Below are 13,820 nucleotides of genomic sequence, written 5' to 3'. Positions count from 1 at the left end.
CACATTAAGGGCAACCATTTTGAACAACATGACAGTGAAATATCCTTCACAAAGCTATAGAATTCATCCAGACACTTACACAAACACCTTGCGGGCAACCATTTCAACATGACAGTGAAATGTCCCTCTCATAGCTGATGAACTCATTTAGACAATTAAACAAATACCTTACGGGCAACCATTTTTCCTGCCCAAAAATGGGCATTCCCATCAGCAAGTAGTAAAAAACAATCATCCCCCAACACAAATATTCAGAAACAACCGCTACGGTGCCTAGTGGCTCTAAATGTACTACTCAGGAACAAGTTGGCCGCTTATGGATTTTTTATATAGTTGGGTTGGGTTTAAATGGAGAGTGTTTAAAAATGAAATCGGGTTAGGTTGGGAATTTTCGTTGAGATAGGGTATATTTGAAAATTTTAATGACGGGAGCAGTATTTTTGACCCAAATTTGTAATGAATGATATTTTTAGCCTTTTTCTAAAGTAGAGGGGCATTTTTTACCCTTTTCCCTAAAATAGTGACATGATAAGAAAATAGTAAAGACGAAGGTGATAGAGAGACCGCTTGAATGAGGTGGTTTTCGTGTGGAATTTTTTGTATTCATTATGTGAGTGTCGTCAAGGTGAAGTGGTGGTGCAGTAACGTTGAGTTTCAAGGGATGTTTTTTAGAGTGGAGATAGAGCATCAATTGTTATAATGGTGATTCATTTAGAACGATGGCAGATGGGGGTTAAGAAAAAATGAAATATGCACAATTTTGCGAAGTTCAGGTCCAAATCTAGATCAATTCACAAAGTTCAGTGGCAAATTTGAGCGTTTTTCTCTTATAAAAAGGCCACATAATGGAAAACTTTCATTGTTAGTGTTATATCCTGCATTTTCGAACGTCGAATTATTTGTAAGCTGAGGTGGGGCCCACACATCAATATTTTTTTTGGGACATGTGAAAAGTTATATGAATCGTATATGTAAAGTTAAACACAACCCGTGAAGGGCCCTGGAGCCAAATCAAAGTGGAAGCCCTCCAAACGAATATTTTTAAGAAAACGTTTTCGGATGACCTGACTTGGAGGGGCAAAAACGGCATTATAAGTTTAGAATTTGGGAAAATGCCCAGAGATAAAAGTTGTAGATAATTGAAATAGCTTTCCAACGGTAGGTCGTGGGCTCCCAGGCGACGTCGGTACAAGGAGATATGGACATTTTAAGGCGGAAAGGTCAAGCTGGGCAGTGAAATGGGCCCAACCCGATTCCAATCCGGGTCAGGCCCATTTCCTTATTATTTAAGGGAGTTTTCAGCCTCCTCCTCCACATTTCAGATCAGAAAAGATCCAAAAAATTCCATTAGAGAGAGAGAGAGAAAACTTCAAGGCTAAGAAGATCATTTTGATCAAAATCCGAGCTCCGAATCCCGAAGCTCATGAAGAGAAAAACGTTGTACGTTGCGTTGCCTTCAATTTGAGATAAATATTAGTCTTGGGGGATGAAATTTTCGTGGTGGATCTTCTGATAAGGTATTTATAAAATTCCTTTTATGTTATTAAAGTGTTTATTTAGAGTTTTAACGAATTAGAACGGAGAAAACAGCATTATAAACTCGTTTGTTGTTTTGTTGAAATTTATGGGTGAGGGGCTGTTTTAATTGAAATTGATGGACTGATTTGAATTAATATTTTGGTTGTTTTAATCATGGATTATGTGAGGAGAGTGAAGGAACTTAATGGTTATTAAGTTGTTGTAGGAAAACATACAACTTTGTTATGGTTTATGTAAAAATGGAAATGAAAGTATCAAGAGGAAAATTATGATTATTGTGGATGAATTTGGAAGATGGAAATGTATAATGAATTTGTATGTTGAAGGTTAGGAAAAATTGGAAAGTAGTGGCTTAATGGAAAGTTTGAATGTTCGCATACCTTATGAATATTGGGTGAAAATGGTATGGATGCTTCCGATGTATGTTGTAATGAATTTGGTGGGTGATGAATATCAAAATAACAAGTTTGGTTCGGAAATGTAAGTTTGAAACGAAAGATGTGTCGTTATGCCGAAACGATGGCTAGTGATGCCATAGTGTGTGTTTTAATGTCTGTTGTTGTTTTTGCTGTTGTTCTGGGTTGTTGTGTAGTGAATTGAGCCGAGCTAAGTCTCGGGGATGTCTTATATACAGAGGAAATGCTGCCGAAATTTCGGTAGGCAAACATGTGTTAAGTTGGATTATTGAAAAGTTTGAAACTAACAAATGGTAAACTTGACCATTTCTAGATTTTGGACGAGATTGGGATCGACGCCAAGCGAGCGTAAGGCGCTATCGAGGTATGTGAAGCATTTTCCTTTGTTCCTAGGCATGTTCTGGATGTGATAGGCTCGGCCGCGAGCCTTAAGTACGACTCCGTTCCCCGGAATTCGAGACGGAAAACCGCTCCAATTCCTTCAATTCAATTGAAGCTATTTTCTTACAAATTGCCTTTAAAGTGATTTTTTGTACAAAACTCCCCTAAACGGAGTCGGAACACTTCCAAACGATTATGGATGACCTCATAAGGTCTATTAGCGATAATTTACATATGTTGCCTCGAGTTGGTCCGAGGCGGGCCCGCAAGGCCCGATATCTTCTGTAATACTTTAAATACTTCCATTTTGTCCGATTTTCTCAGAAACCATCTGAACTATTATTTTGATTATGATACAACTATTTTTATGAAATTCTTATAAAATAACTTCTGAACATCTGAGAATCCGATTCTGATAATAATCTGTCGTGCCTTCCCAAGTAGGATATAGGCGCGTACTATGCATACTATCCGTATACTCTGATTTTGGCTCGCCGTTTGGCACCCTTTAGTCTGATTGAGTCTGTATGTATGTGGTTTCCCATGGATCTGTTCGTGGCTGTCTCAATGCATTCCTTCACTGCGTCCCGGGCCAGGTTCTGTTATCGTGCATATTTCTCTGCATTGTTCACCGCGTCCCTCGGCGTACGGGCCGGGATCTGTATGTTTGTATGATACTATGATCTGTGTATGGGGATGGCGGCCAGGATGGCATATGATCTGATCTGATTCTGTCTGTCCACCGCGTCCCGTACTAAGAGGGCCGGGTTCTGTTTACCGCGCCCCCAGACAGGGCCGGGATCTGTATGTCTGTATGCATGTGCCATCAGTATGTATATAAACACATGCCTCTGTATGATTCAGTATGATTCTGCACTACTCTGCATGCATAATTCTATCAGGTATACTTCTGTCTGTCTGTCTGAACTACGACTATGTCTGTATGTCCGTATGGATTCTGATTCTGTATGTCCGTATGGATTCTGATTTTGTATGTCCATATGGATTCTGATTCTGTCTGTCTGGACCATGATTATGTCCGTCTGTCGGGACTATGACTCTGTCTGTCCGGCTTATGAGCCAGTCTAGTATATTTATGCGCTTCCGGTCCAGATCATGATTATGTTTGATATATTTCTGCTTTACATACTCGGTACATTTTTGTACTGACCCCCGGTTCTTCGGGGGCTGCGTTACATGCCCGCAGGTACAGGCGCACTCGGTGACACGCCGCCAGTCTAGGGCACAGGTTCTGCTATCTTGAAGAGCTCCTTTTGATTCGGAGCATGTACTTTGGTATATATATCTTTTGTTTTCCGTATGTTCTGTATGTATGGAAGTTCTGGGTACGGCGGGGCCCTGTCCCGTCATATGATTCTGTATGTCTGTAGAGGCCTGTAGATAGATGTGTGGGTTACGGGTTTCGTCTGTATGTTAGCCTTATCGGCTTATCTGTAAATGTCTGCATGTTCAGGTATATATATATGTTTGCGCGCGTGCCGTATCTGTATCGGCCTACTTCTGTAATATCCGTTTGAAAAAAAAAAAATCTGTACGATACGAAATTCGGTCAGGTAGGTATGTACGGGTACCCAGCTAGGGTGCCAGTCGCGGCCCACGGGGTTGGGTCGTGACAGTTAGTGAATAAGAGCATATTTAGACTAATTTTGTAACGATGGGAGCATATTTTATCTCAACTATTGACGGATTACATACTTGGGTCAGTACCAAATTGCTTTTCCCCCTAAAGGCGCACACAACCCCCATATTTTCTATTTCTATTATATAGAAAGATGAACAAGTGGGACGACCAAGGGCATCATAGTCCATTTCAACAAAATTCCTGCATTGTTTGCTTATGCCTCAAGCTTCAAAACTTGATCATAAATACCCAATGACAAAAAAACCAAGACCTTTTTTTGACTGACAAATTGTTGTCCCAAGTGATGTCACATCTTACGTGGACCACACATGTCCCTGCTACAACTTCCCTTAAATGTTTTGTGTCAATATTCATCAATGATTAGTCTATTTTTTTTTTCATTTGTTTTAGAGAATTGCACTTTTCTATCCCTTTTTATGGAGTGAAATGTTCAGTTTTATTTATTCGAATGACCATACAAAAGCAAGAATTAATTGTTGTTTGCACATTTGATTATTGCACAAAATGATTATTGTAATAGAATAATAAAAAGTATTATATATAAATATGTAAAAGGTATTCATTTATCCACATTATCTTAAAGCAATTTCTAATTGAAAACTTCATATGTTTAAAGGTAATTTTAAAAGTAAAATTTGTCAAACCTAAAAAATTATTAGATGATGAGTTTCGTTCATACTACTCCCTCCGTTTCAATTTATGTGACGTTATTTTTTTTTTTAGTCATTTTCAAAAAGAACTACATCTTTTCTATATTAGTAACAATTCAACTTTAAATTTATCTTTTTACTCTTAATAAAATGATTTCTAGCCACACAAATTTCTCTGATTTATTTTAGACCACAAATTTAAAAAATATTCCTTTATTTTTTAAACTTCCTTCCCAGTCAACCACCCTCTTATAAAACAGGAAGGAGGGTACGGTTTCTATGCTTAATTAACTTGAGAATTTAATTTAAGTAATATACAATAAAAATAAAGAACTTTTACTACCATGTCACATAAGAATATATATATATATATATATATATATAAGTCAGTCTTCATAAAAAGTGAAAATTGCAATCTTAAAATATGGCAGTTTACAGGCTACAATAGATAAATGAATCTTGAAGGTGTAAAATTTCTTTACTCTAACAATATATATGCCATAAATTTACTTAATATGTGTTGTTTGTACTTGATTTCCATGAGTAATTTTTAGCTATTAATAAATTGTCTTAGAATTATTTTATTTTAATTATTAGATTGTTTCATTATGAAAAATTACCATATGATATATCTACATAAATAAAAATAACTACCTTATCTCCTTAAAAAAAATACACATTTTTACTAATATACTATAGTATTAGGTAAAGAAAACTATACTTTTTTCTAATTGAAAAGGAATAATATGTATAATTTATATGGAATACATCCAAATGTTTATTATTTTATCATCAGTTAATGTCATTTTTAAACATTAAACAAGTTATATAAAATATAATTTTACTACCTCTTAAGTTACTATAATTTATATCACGTTAATCTTTGTTAATGCCTTTAATTCTCTTTATTTGAGAAAGGATCCTATTGAAATTAATTATTTAATTTGATGTATATTTTTTACATAATGCTCAAATGAGTATTAAAGTACATAATCTTTTGATGTTTAGTGTGGTAACTTAGATAACTTATGAGTTATTGTTTAATTTCATAGAAATAGAATAGACAATTGTTGTAAAGAGTGATCTCCACTATAATTCTCTATCATTCGTAGCTGAAAATTTTGATGATCAATTTATTTTTTGAAAAAACTAGTATCCGTACCCGCGCGATGCGCGGTCAGTATTAAAAGAAACTAATGGTAGAATATTAGTATTCATACATATTTATAATATATCATACCAAAACTAATTTTTTTAATATTTAAATTGTCTTTTTTACTGGGGTTATTTTTATTTTTTTTATAAGTCAATTTCTAATACTTCCTACACATCAGCAAACTATATTATTCCCTCCGTCCCAAAATAATTGTTACCTTAGCAAAAATCACGTCCACCAAGAAGTCAATAAATACAATGTGGAGTTTACTAAACTATCCTTATTTTCAGTTTTTTTTTTTTAGAATTTAACAATATTAAAGAGGACTACTTCTTTAATACTAAGGGTATAGTTGGAAACACTTGCCAATTATTGTCTTGAATTCTTAGGTGACATTTATTTTGGGACAATAATTTTTGCTAATGTGACGCTTATTTTGGGATGGAGAGAGTAATATTCTTTGGAATTTCTTTTTTAATATTCAGGTCTTTCCAATTTATTAATCTTATCGTATTTCCTCTTTATACAACAACGACTGCACTTATTATATAAGCATCCCGCCACATTACGTCGCAAGAAACAATAAAATTCAAAATTACATTGAATAGGAAAAGAAATATTCCTAAGTAATTGACTAAAATTTGTAATTTGAGAACTAAAATTTATATTTTTTTCAAAATCTTAGATAAATAAATATAAATTACTTAAATAAGTTACAGTAATTTTGATAATATTAGTGGTACATGTAAGCCATGTCGAAGTCCTTTATCATATATATTAATTAAAAAACACATAACTTTCATTATCACTCTATTTCTTTCCTTTCCTTTGAGAGTTCAATTATGTTGATCCCTTCCCTAGAAAAAATTAATAGAAATGTCAAAGATGGATCATCAATATAAATATTAAACAAAAATTAACTCGTAGTGAAAATGAATTTTATTATGAATTCATCATTAAATATTGCAATTTCTAGTCTTAGTGTCTTAATTTCATTTCTTATCACTTATATCCGCAATTTTTTCTTAGACTCCTAATATTCACTATTTAACGCTTATTCTCTCTCATTTTTATTTTTCATATTTTTTAGAGGACTTAAGTTACAGATTTATAATAGAGGCCTTGCATTTTTTGTCAAAAACATGAGCTTTACCTTTTCTTCAATCTCTTTTTCATTAGTTTCTATTTCTCAAGCCGGTGATCAGTAATTAGAGTGTCGAGAATATTTGTGAATTATATTTATCAAACAACTTCTTGGAGATCTAAAACAAAAACAAAAATGAAGTAAAAGTTCAATGAAAATAAAATAATATCTAATCTTGTAGGCAACTTGTTATTCATCAACTTATATTTAATACAAAAAGAATTAGAGAATTTAATTACTACATCAATATTTGAAGAGCATAAATAGCAAATGCAAGTATTAAGTTTTTCTCTTTTGACTTTTGAGATAAACTCAATCGTCTTTAGTTCATTTTCAAATCCAAATTATTTTCTCAAATCAACCAAAGAAATCTTTTGATTCAAATTTAAATTTCTTTTATCTCAATTCAGATACTTTTATCTTTCAATTCAAATGCAAATCAAGAATTAAAATATTAGTTTCTACCAATGATTAATTTAAATTCAAACCGTTTTACCTAAATTTTCAAATTTAACTCTTACCCTTTTCTGTCTAATTACTCATGCGCTTTTATATCAACAATTTATCCTAAATCATTTCTCTCCATTCAATTCATTCAAAAAAATCAAAGGGGTCACGATACAAAGATTTTGTCCTCCAATTTTTTTTTTTTTTTTTTTTTTTTTTTTTTTTTGTTGTGGAAAATACTGGAGTGAAATGCAAAGATACCTTTAAAATAAAAAAGGGAGAATGTACTTAGATTAAAATATAATTGGTTGTTTTTGCTGTCACTTTTCTGTTATTGATTTATTGTGTTGAAACTTTTACCCGAATGAATAGAAGAGGAACTATGTGTATATATATATATATATATATGATGATAACTTTTAAAGATGTGAATCGGGATATAAATCAATCCTCATAATGGCAGTGGACTATCTCACTTACTACTAATATTGTGGATTAGACAATGTGAAGATGCTCTTTTAAGCTTTAAAGTTTTAAAATAAGTTACTTAATAATATTATAAATTTTGCTAAAGAGATTTGTGATGGCATCAAACGTTAAACCTCATTCACTTAAAATTATGTTGTCTCAGACTTAGATAGATATCAAGGACTCATTACGATAAATAAACAAAAGCTCTTCGTTCACAAATATACAAATTGCCTCATTAAATTTTAAAAACAATCTTCACCTGTATGTTATGGAACTTTCAATTCTAATCGATGCATAATAATCTAACCAAAAAAAAATAAAAAAAAATCTAATGCTTTCTATCTTACTGTAATCCGAAGTATTTGTCGAATGCTTCTAAGGATCCAAAAAATCTGCATAATAATTGAACAAAAAATAAAATATTATGACCTGGACACTGAAATGAAATATTCTTATCAAAGTTTCTTTCCTTTTTTCGCTAATATAATAGGAGAAATAAATAAGCAATATGGCTTGCATTGAAAATTGAAATAGAAGATTTACAAAGAAGAAAACTTACTATATGATTTATTGAAGATATCGATGAAAAGGTTAAGACGGGGAAGTAACCTATGCAAACAAAATGGTGGACAAAATAACACAAATTAGAGCATAAAATATTACATTACATGATATAGCCACATTCAATTATTCATTTAAATCGTAACTATTCAAAATTTTCATTCGGCGCTCACAAAAAAGTCATGTGTTTATCTTTTGCCATGGCATTTGTCGCACTATGAAATATGATGAAAATAAAAAAATAACTTGAAACAGATTGTGACACTTTTAACCAAAGTACGGATAAAATGACATAGATAAATAAAATGACCTAGATACTTTCATTAAAAAGAAAAGGAGAGAAAGTAACTGTTGAATAAAGACACGGTGAGATGATGAATAACTTTCAGAAAAAGAAAAAAACCTTACTCGACTTCTGCATTACTTGAGAGTATATATAAAATGTTAAGGAGGTTGAAATTTCACTTCAACTTAAATTTCATTTGAATTTAAATTAAAAAATAATACTAATTGATAATGCTTTACCGAATATGTAGTTATTTGAAAATTATCTAGATAGGCTTCTAAGATCCCATTCATCATTATCCTACATTAAGGATTAGGATTATGCCTAGCTATCTAGATAACTTTACAAAAAGTTGAATGGGGATAAAAGGAGATATATATTATGCTGTTACTAATTTTTTTATTTAGGTAATAATTATAAATTTTTTCACCTACAGGAAAAGGAAAATGGTATTTATTTCTATCCTATTGTCTATTTACTTTGCCCCTACTTTGCTGAAAGAAAAAATGGTTTTGGTATGTTCCATGTTTTTTTAAAATTCAAAAACAACAATATTATTATTATTATTATTATTGCTATTATTATTATTATTATTATTATTATTATTACATGTGAAATATTAAAAATTAACTTTTAATATTCAATGAGTTCTTTCATTATATAATCATCACTTTTTTTAGAAACCAAAAGTTGTTTAGTTTATTTACTTAAATTTATTTTTTGTTCTTTTTCCTCATTTGCTTGAAATATGCAATTTAATTCACTACCACACGGTTTAGTGCTTATAAAAAACTTGTTCGGTGACTCATAGATTAAATTACATTATTTTAACTCAATATCCTTGTAAAATTAATTAATATTAGAAAAATGTTGGTGACAAATATCACGTTCAAATATAATGTACATATGGATTCTGCTTTATCCATTAATTTATATTTCAAAAGGTTTATTTTTTTTAATATATGTATGTGTAATTATCTTCAATATACTTTAAAAATTAATATATCAATTTTGAAATGTACCCAGTGAAGATAAGGGATATAGTAGCTTTTCTCATTCAAAGATAGGTGATAAATTCTACGTTATTATATTTATATATTTATGTGTAATTGTCTTCATAGAAATTAATATATTAATTTAGTAATTAATAAGCAAAAGATGAGATGTTGTAACCACCTTATCTTAGGAAAATTAGGCTAACTTTGAATTCAAAAGTTCAACTAAAATTTATTTTTTAGTTTTAAAAACTTTGTCCTAATTCTCATTAACTTTGTCTTAAAATTGCCAAGTGGCTTGTTATTAGCTTGCCACTTGGCTTAACCACATTGCTTGTACCTCTCCTTTTATATATATATAGATAATTGAACGCCTACAAATACTACCTCAGAGTACAATTCATGTCTAGTAGAACATAGATACACCTTATTCTCACCAAATAAAATTAAAAAAAAAACGTAGATACACCTTATAGAAACTCCCTTATATTTAAACAAGAAATTTACTCAAACATAGAGAGATACCAACCCAACTCATCCTGTGTCCAAGAAATTAACTACCACAACAAACTATTCCAGTGAAATGAATAACATCTTACATTCTTAATCATAGATTTTGAATTTGAATTATGAAAATCCCTTTAACAGGTCTTACGTGAAACATATTTGAATTGATTGGGCTTCAATTCGGATACCAGACAAAATGAAAAGATTTACCGTATCATTCCCACTACGATATCACCATAATTAAAAATCTACTGCATTCTTACCACTTGACAAATAATTAACGAGTGAATAAAACTTGTAAATGCAGATTGAGTGACTTATCAAAGAGAATGCACGAAAACAAAAGGCCAAATTGAAATTGCTTTTTTTTTTTTTTAAAAAAAAAAAAACATGTGAATTGTTTTTAATTTATTTAACTTTTACATTTTTTTTAGGGAAAAGGGTCAGAAATACCCTCTACTTTGGAAAAAGGGTTAAAACTATCCTCCGAACTTATTTTGGGTCAAAAATACCTCTCTCATCCTTAAAGTTTTCAAATATACCCCTATCTTGATGGAAATTATCCCCCAAAATAACTCGAAATTATTTTTTAAACCCGACCCAGCTAAATAATAACCCATAAGATCCCCTTATTCCCCCAATTCCCAATTCTCTCAAACTTCAAACCTACGTATTGGGAGAATGAGGGGATCTTATGAGTTATTGTTTAGTTGGGTCAGGTTTAAATGATCGAGCGGGTTTAAAAAATGAATTCGGGTTATTTTGGGGATAATTTCTATCAAGACAAGGGTATGTTTGAAAACTTTAAGGATGAGAGGGGATTTTTTTACCCAAAATAAGTTTCAAGGATATTTTTAACCCTTTTTTCAAAGTACAGGGGTATTTTTTACCCTTTTCCCTTTTTTTATGGAGCAACAAACATTTGTTCCGTAAAATGATGAACATTTGGCCCCTGTATACTCCAAAATAAGTAGGACAATGCCCCGCCAACATTGTCTTCCTAAAAAGTAAATAATAATTACACCTCAATTCCAAATAAGTTGAGTCGACTATATAAATTTTTATCATCCACATTTCTCCATTTAAATTCTGTCACAAAAATGTTTAACCCATCACTAAATGTTGGTAACTAAAAATCCTTTTTCTTGTATGTCTATATATAGCACCAAATATAGAGACCCAATGGGCTATAGAGGGATCTAAAAATGTGGTCCCTACAAGTGTTTTAGGGACTATAGTACTACTCTGTGCTAAAAACCTTATAACACCAAATTATTAAACCTCATTGTTATTATTAACTTTTCCCTACAATTGTTTTAGGGACTATAGTACTACTGTGTGCTAAAAACCTTATAACACCAATTATTGAACCTCATTGTTATTATTAACTTTTAGTATTCTGATTTTATGGAATGGACCACAATAAGATTATGTCCCCTGTGACCTGTACGTCATGAGTTTGAGCCGTGAAAGTAGTCACTAATGCTTACATTAGGACAGACTGTCTACATTACACCCTTTGAGTGCGGCCCTTTCAAGACACTGCTAATGCATGATGCTTTGTGCACCGAGCTGCCCTTATTTTTGGACCATAATAAAATTTTCAGGGACTAATTTCCAGCCACATCATAATCAAAAGGGAGTAAAGTAAGAAAGAGTTAGGCATCAATGTACTTTCATAATTACATATTAGCTCCATTTTGTTGATCACTTGAACAAAAGGCAATTGAACAACCTTTTCAACACGAAGAGTAAATATCACGGAATTTCCAGTCCATGAAAAGCTCCACTATATAAAAGTAGAATCAAAGAAGTTCTCTACAATGGTCATAACAAGGAGAAACGATAGAACAAGTGAAGAGTAAGAAAAAATAACACACTGAAAACTAGCTATAGTTCGTGACTCAAAATTTATAGCTAAAATCACGACCTCCATTGTTCAATTAAGATCACGATGTTAGAAACTCCCCGTAAAAAAAAAAACAGCTCGATCCAACAATGATGTATCAAAAATGCAAATCAAAGCTAACTGATTGCCCAAAAAATTCGCAGCAAAAAGGAAATTTTCTCATATGATATTCTATCTCTGGTAAAAACTGGCTGCCCCTTCTCTCTTCTTGTATCACAAACATACCAAACCTAGAATTAGATGTTTAAAATGATTTAGAACATGAGTAATGAGCCATAAAAAGATAGGTTTAATCCAAAGAACTTTTTTCATTCACATGGGAAGAAAAAAAAAAGACAATACGTGAGTTTCACATTCAATCAAGATACGCCGGACACCAAATAATTAAAAAAAAAAAAAGATTAAAGTGCCATTCCGACTAAGATATCCATCACAATTAAAAAAAAAAAAAACTACTATGGTATGAACATACCATTTGACAAATAATAAAACTTGTAATTGCAGATTGAGTGACTTTCTCAAAGAAAATGCACAAACACAAAAAGCCAAATAGAAATTGCTTTCTATTTTTTAACCTCTGAAGTGTTTTTATTTATTTATCTCTTAAACTTTTGAATGAAGAAATGAAAAACTGGTCCCTAAAAATGATGAACATTTGGTCCCGTATACTCCAAAATAAGCAGGACAATGCCCGCCAAAAATAAAAAACAGTTGAACCTCAATCCCAAATAAGTTAAGTCATCTATATAAATCTTCATTGACCAAAATGTTGCTAGCTAAAAATCCATTTTTTGTATGTCTATATAGACACCAGATTTTTTCTCCGTTTTAGGACCAGAAAACATTGACAAGGGTGTGCTTGGTTTTCAATTTTCCTATGTTTGGTTAGTCGAAATTTTTGAAAATTCTTTTCTCTAAGAAAAAAAATTCCTTAAAAATGAGAAAAATGAACTTCCCTAGTGGAAGTAAGGAAAATAAGTACCATAAGTGGCATTTCATTCATTCCCGTCCTTCAACACACCCAATCCCACCCCAACCCTCTCATACCCCCCACCTCCACTACCCCCACATTCCTACCCCCTACCCCACCTCCATAGTGTTTGCCTAGAATTTATATTAATGCCTTTGAGACAATTTTTCTACTAACATATCAAACACCAGAAAATTAAAAAGAAAGCCACTTATTTTTACAGAAAACATTTTCTAGGAAAACACTTTCTTTCATAGCAAACTCACCTCTAAATTCTGTAAGCACAGAAAAATAGTGACCAAATAGAAAATAGAGCTAGGGATTGAAAAAATGGTCCCTACACGTGTTTTAGGGATTATAGCACTACTGTCCACTAAAAACCTTTAATAAAGAACCTCGTTGTTGTTAACTTTTGGTCTATTCTGATTTTTATGGAATGGACCATAATAAGAAAACAATAAAACAAGTGAAGAGTAAGAAAGAATACCGCTAAAACTGGCTATTGTTCATGATTCAAAATTTCCTGCTATACACGACCTCCACTGTTCAAATTAAGAATAGGATGTTAAAAACTTCCCGTAAAAAATTCAGTTCGATCCAACAATGATGAATCGAAAATGCAAACCAAGCTAACTGATTGCACAAAAATTCTGCAGCAAAAAGGAAATTTTTCTCAGATGATATTCTTTCTCTGGTCAACACTGGCTGCCCCCCTCTCTCTTCTT

General features: G+C 31.9%; 1 long non-coding RNA gene across 1 annotated transcript; it reads left to right on the top strand.

Moving 5' to 3' along the window:
• The first annotated feature begins 859 nt into the window (after nucleotides 1–859).
• On the top strand, nucleotides 860–4,066 carry LOC132602103 (uncharacterized). Its single transcript, XR_009567598.1, has 3 exons — nucleotides 860–1,517; nucleotides 2,269–2,319; nucleotides 3,544–4,066. It is a non-coding gene; the product is annotated as an uncharacterized LOC132602103 (long non-coding RNA).
• The last annotated feature ends 9,754 nt before the right edge of the window (nucleotides 4,067–13,820 follow it).

This window comes from Lycium barbarum, chromosome 7 (genome assembly GCF_019175385.1).
Source record: "Lycium barbarum isolate Lr01 chromosome 7, ASM1917538v2, whole genome shotgun sequence".
Lineage (NCBI taxonomy): Eukaryota > Viridiplantae > Streptophyta > Magnoliopsida > Solanales > Solanaceae > Lycium > Lycium barbarum.
The sequence above is the reverse complement of the archived record's forward strand: the minus strand, read 5'-3'. Positions and strand labels throughout refer to the sequence as shown.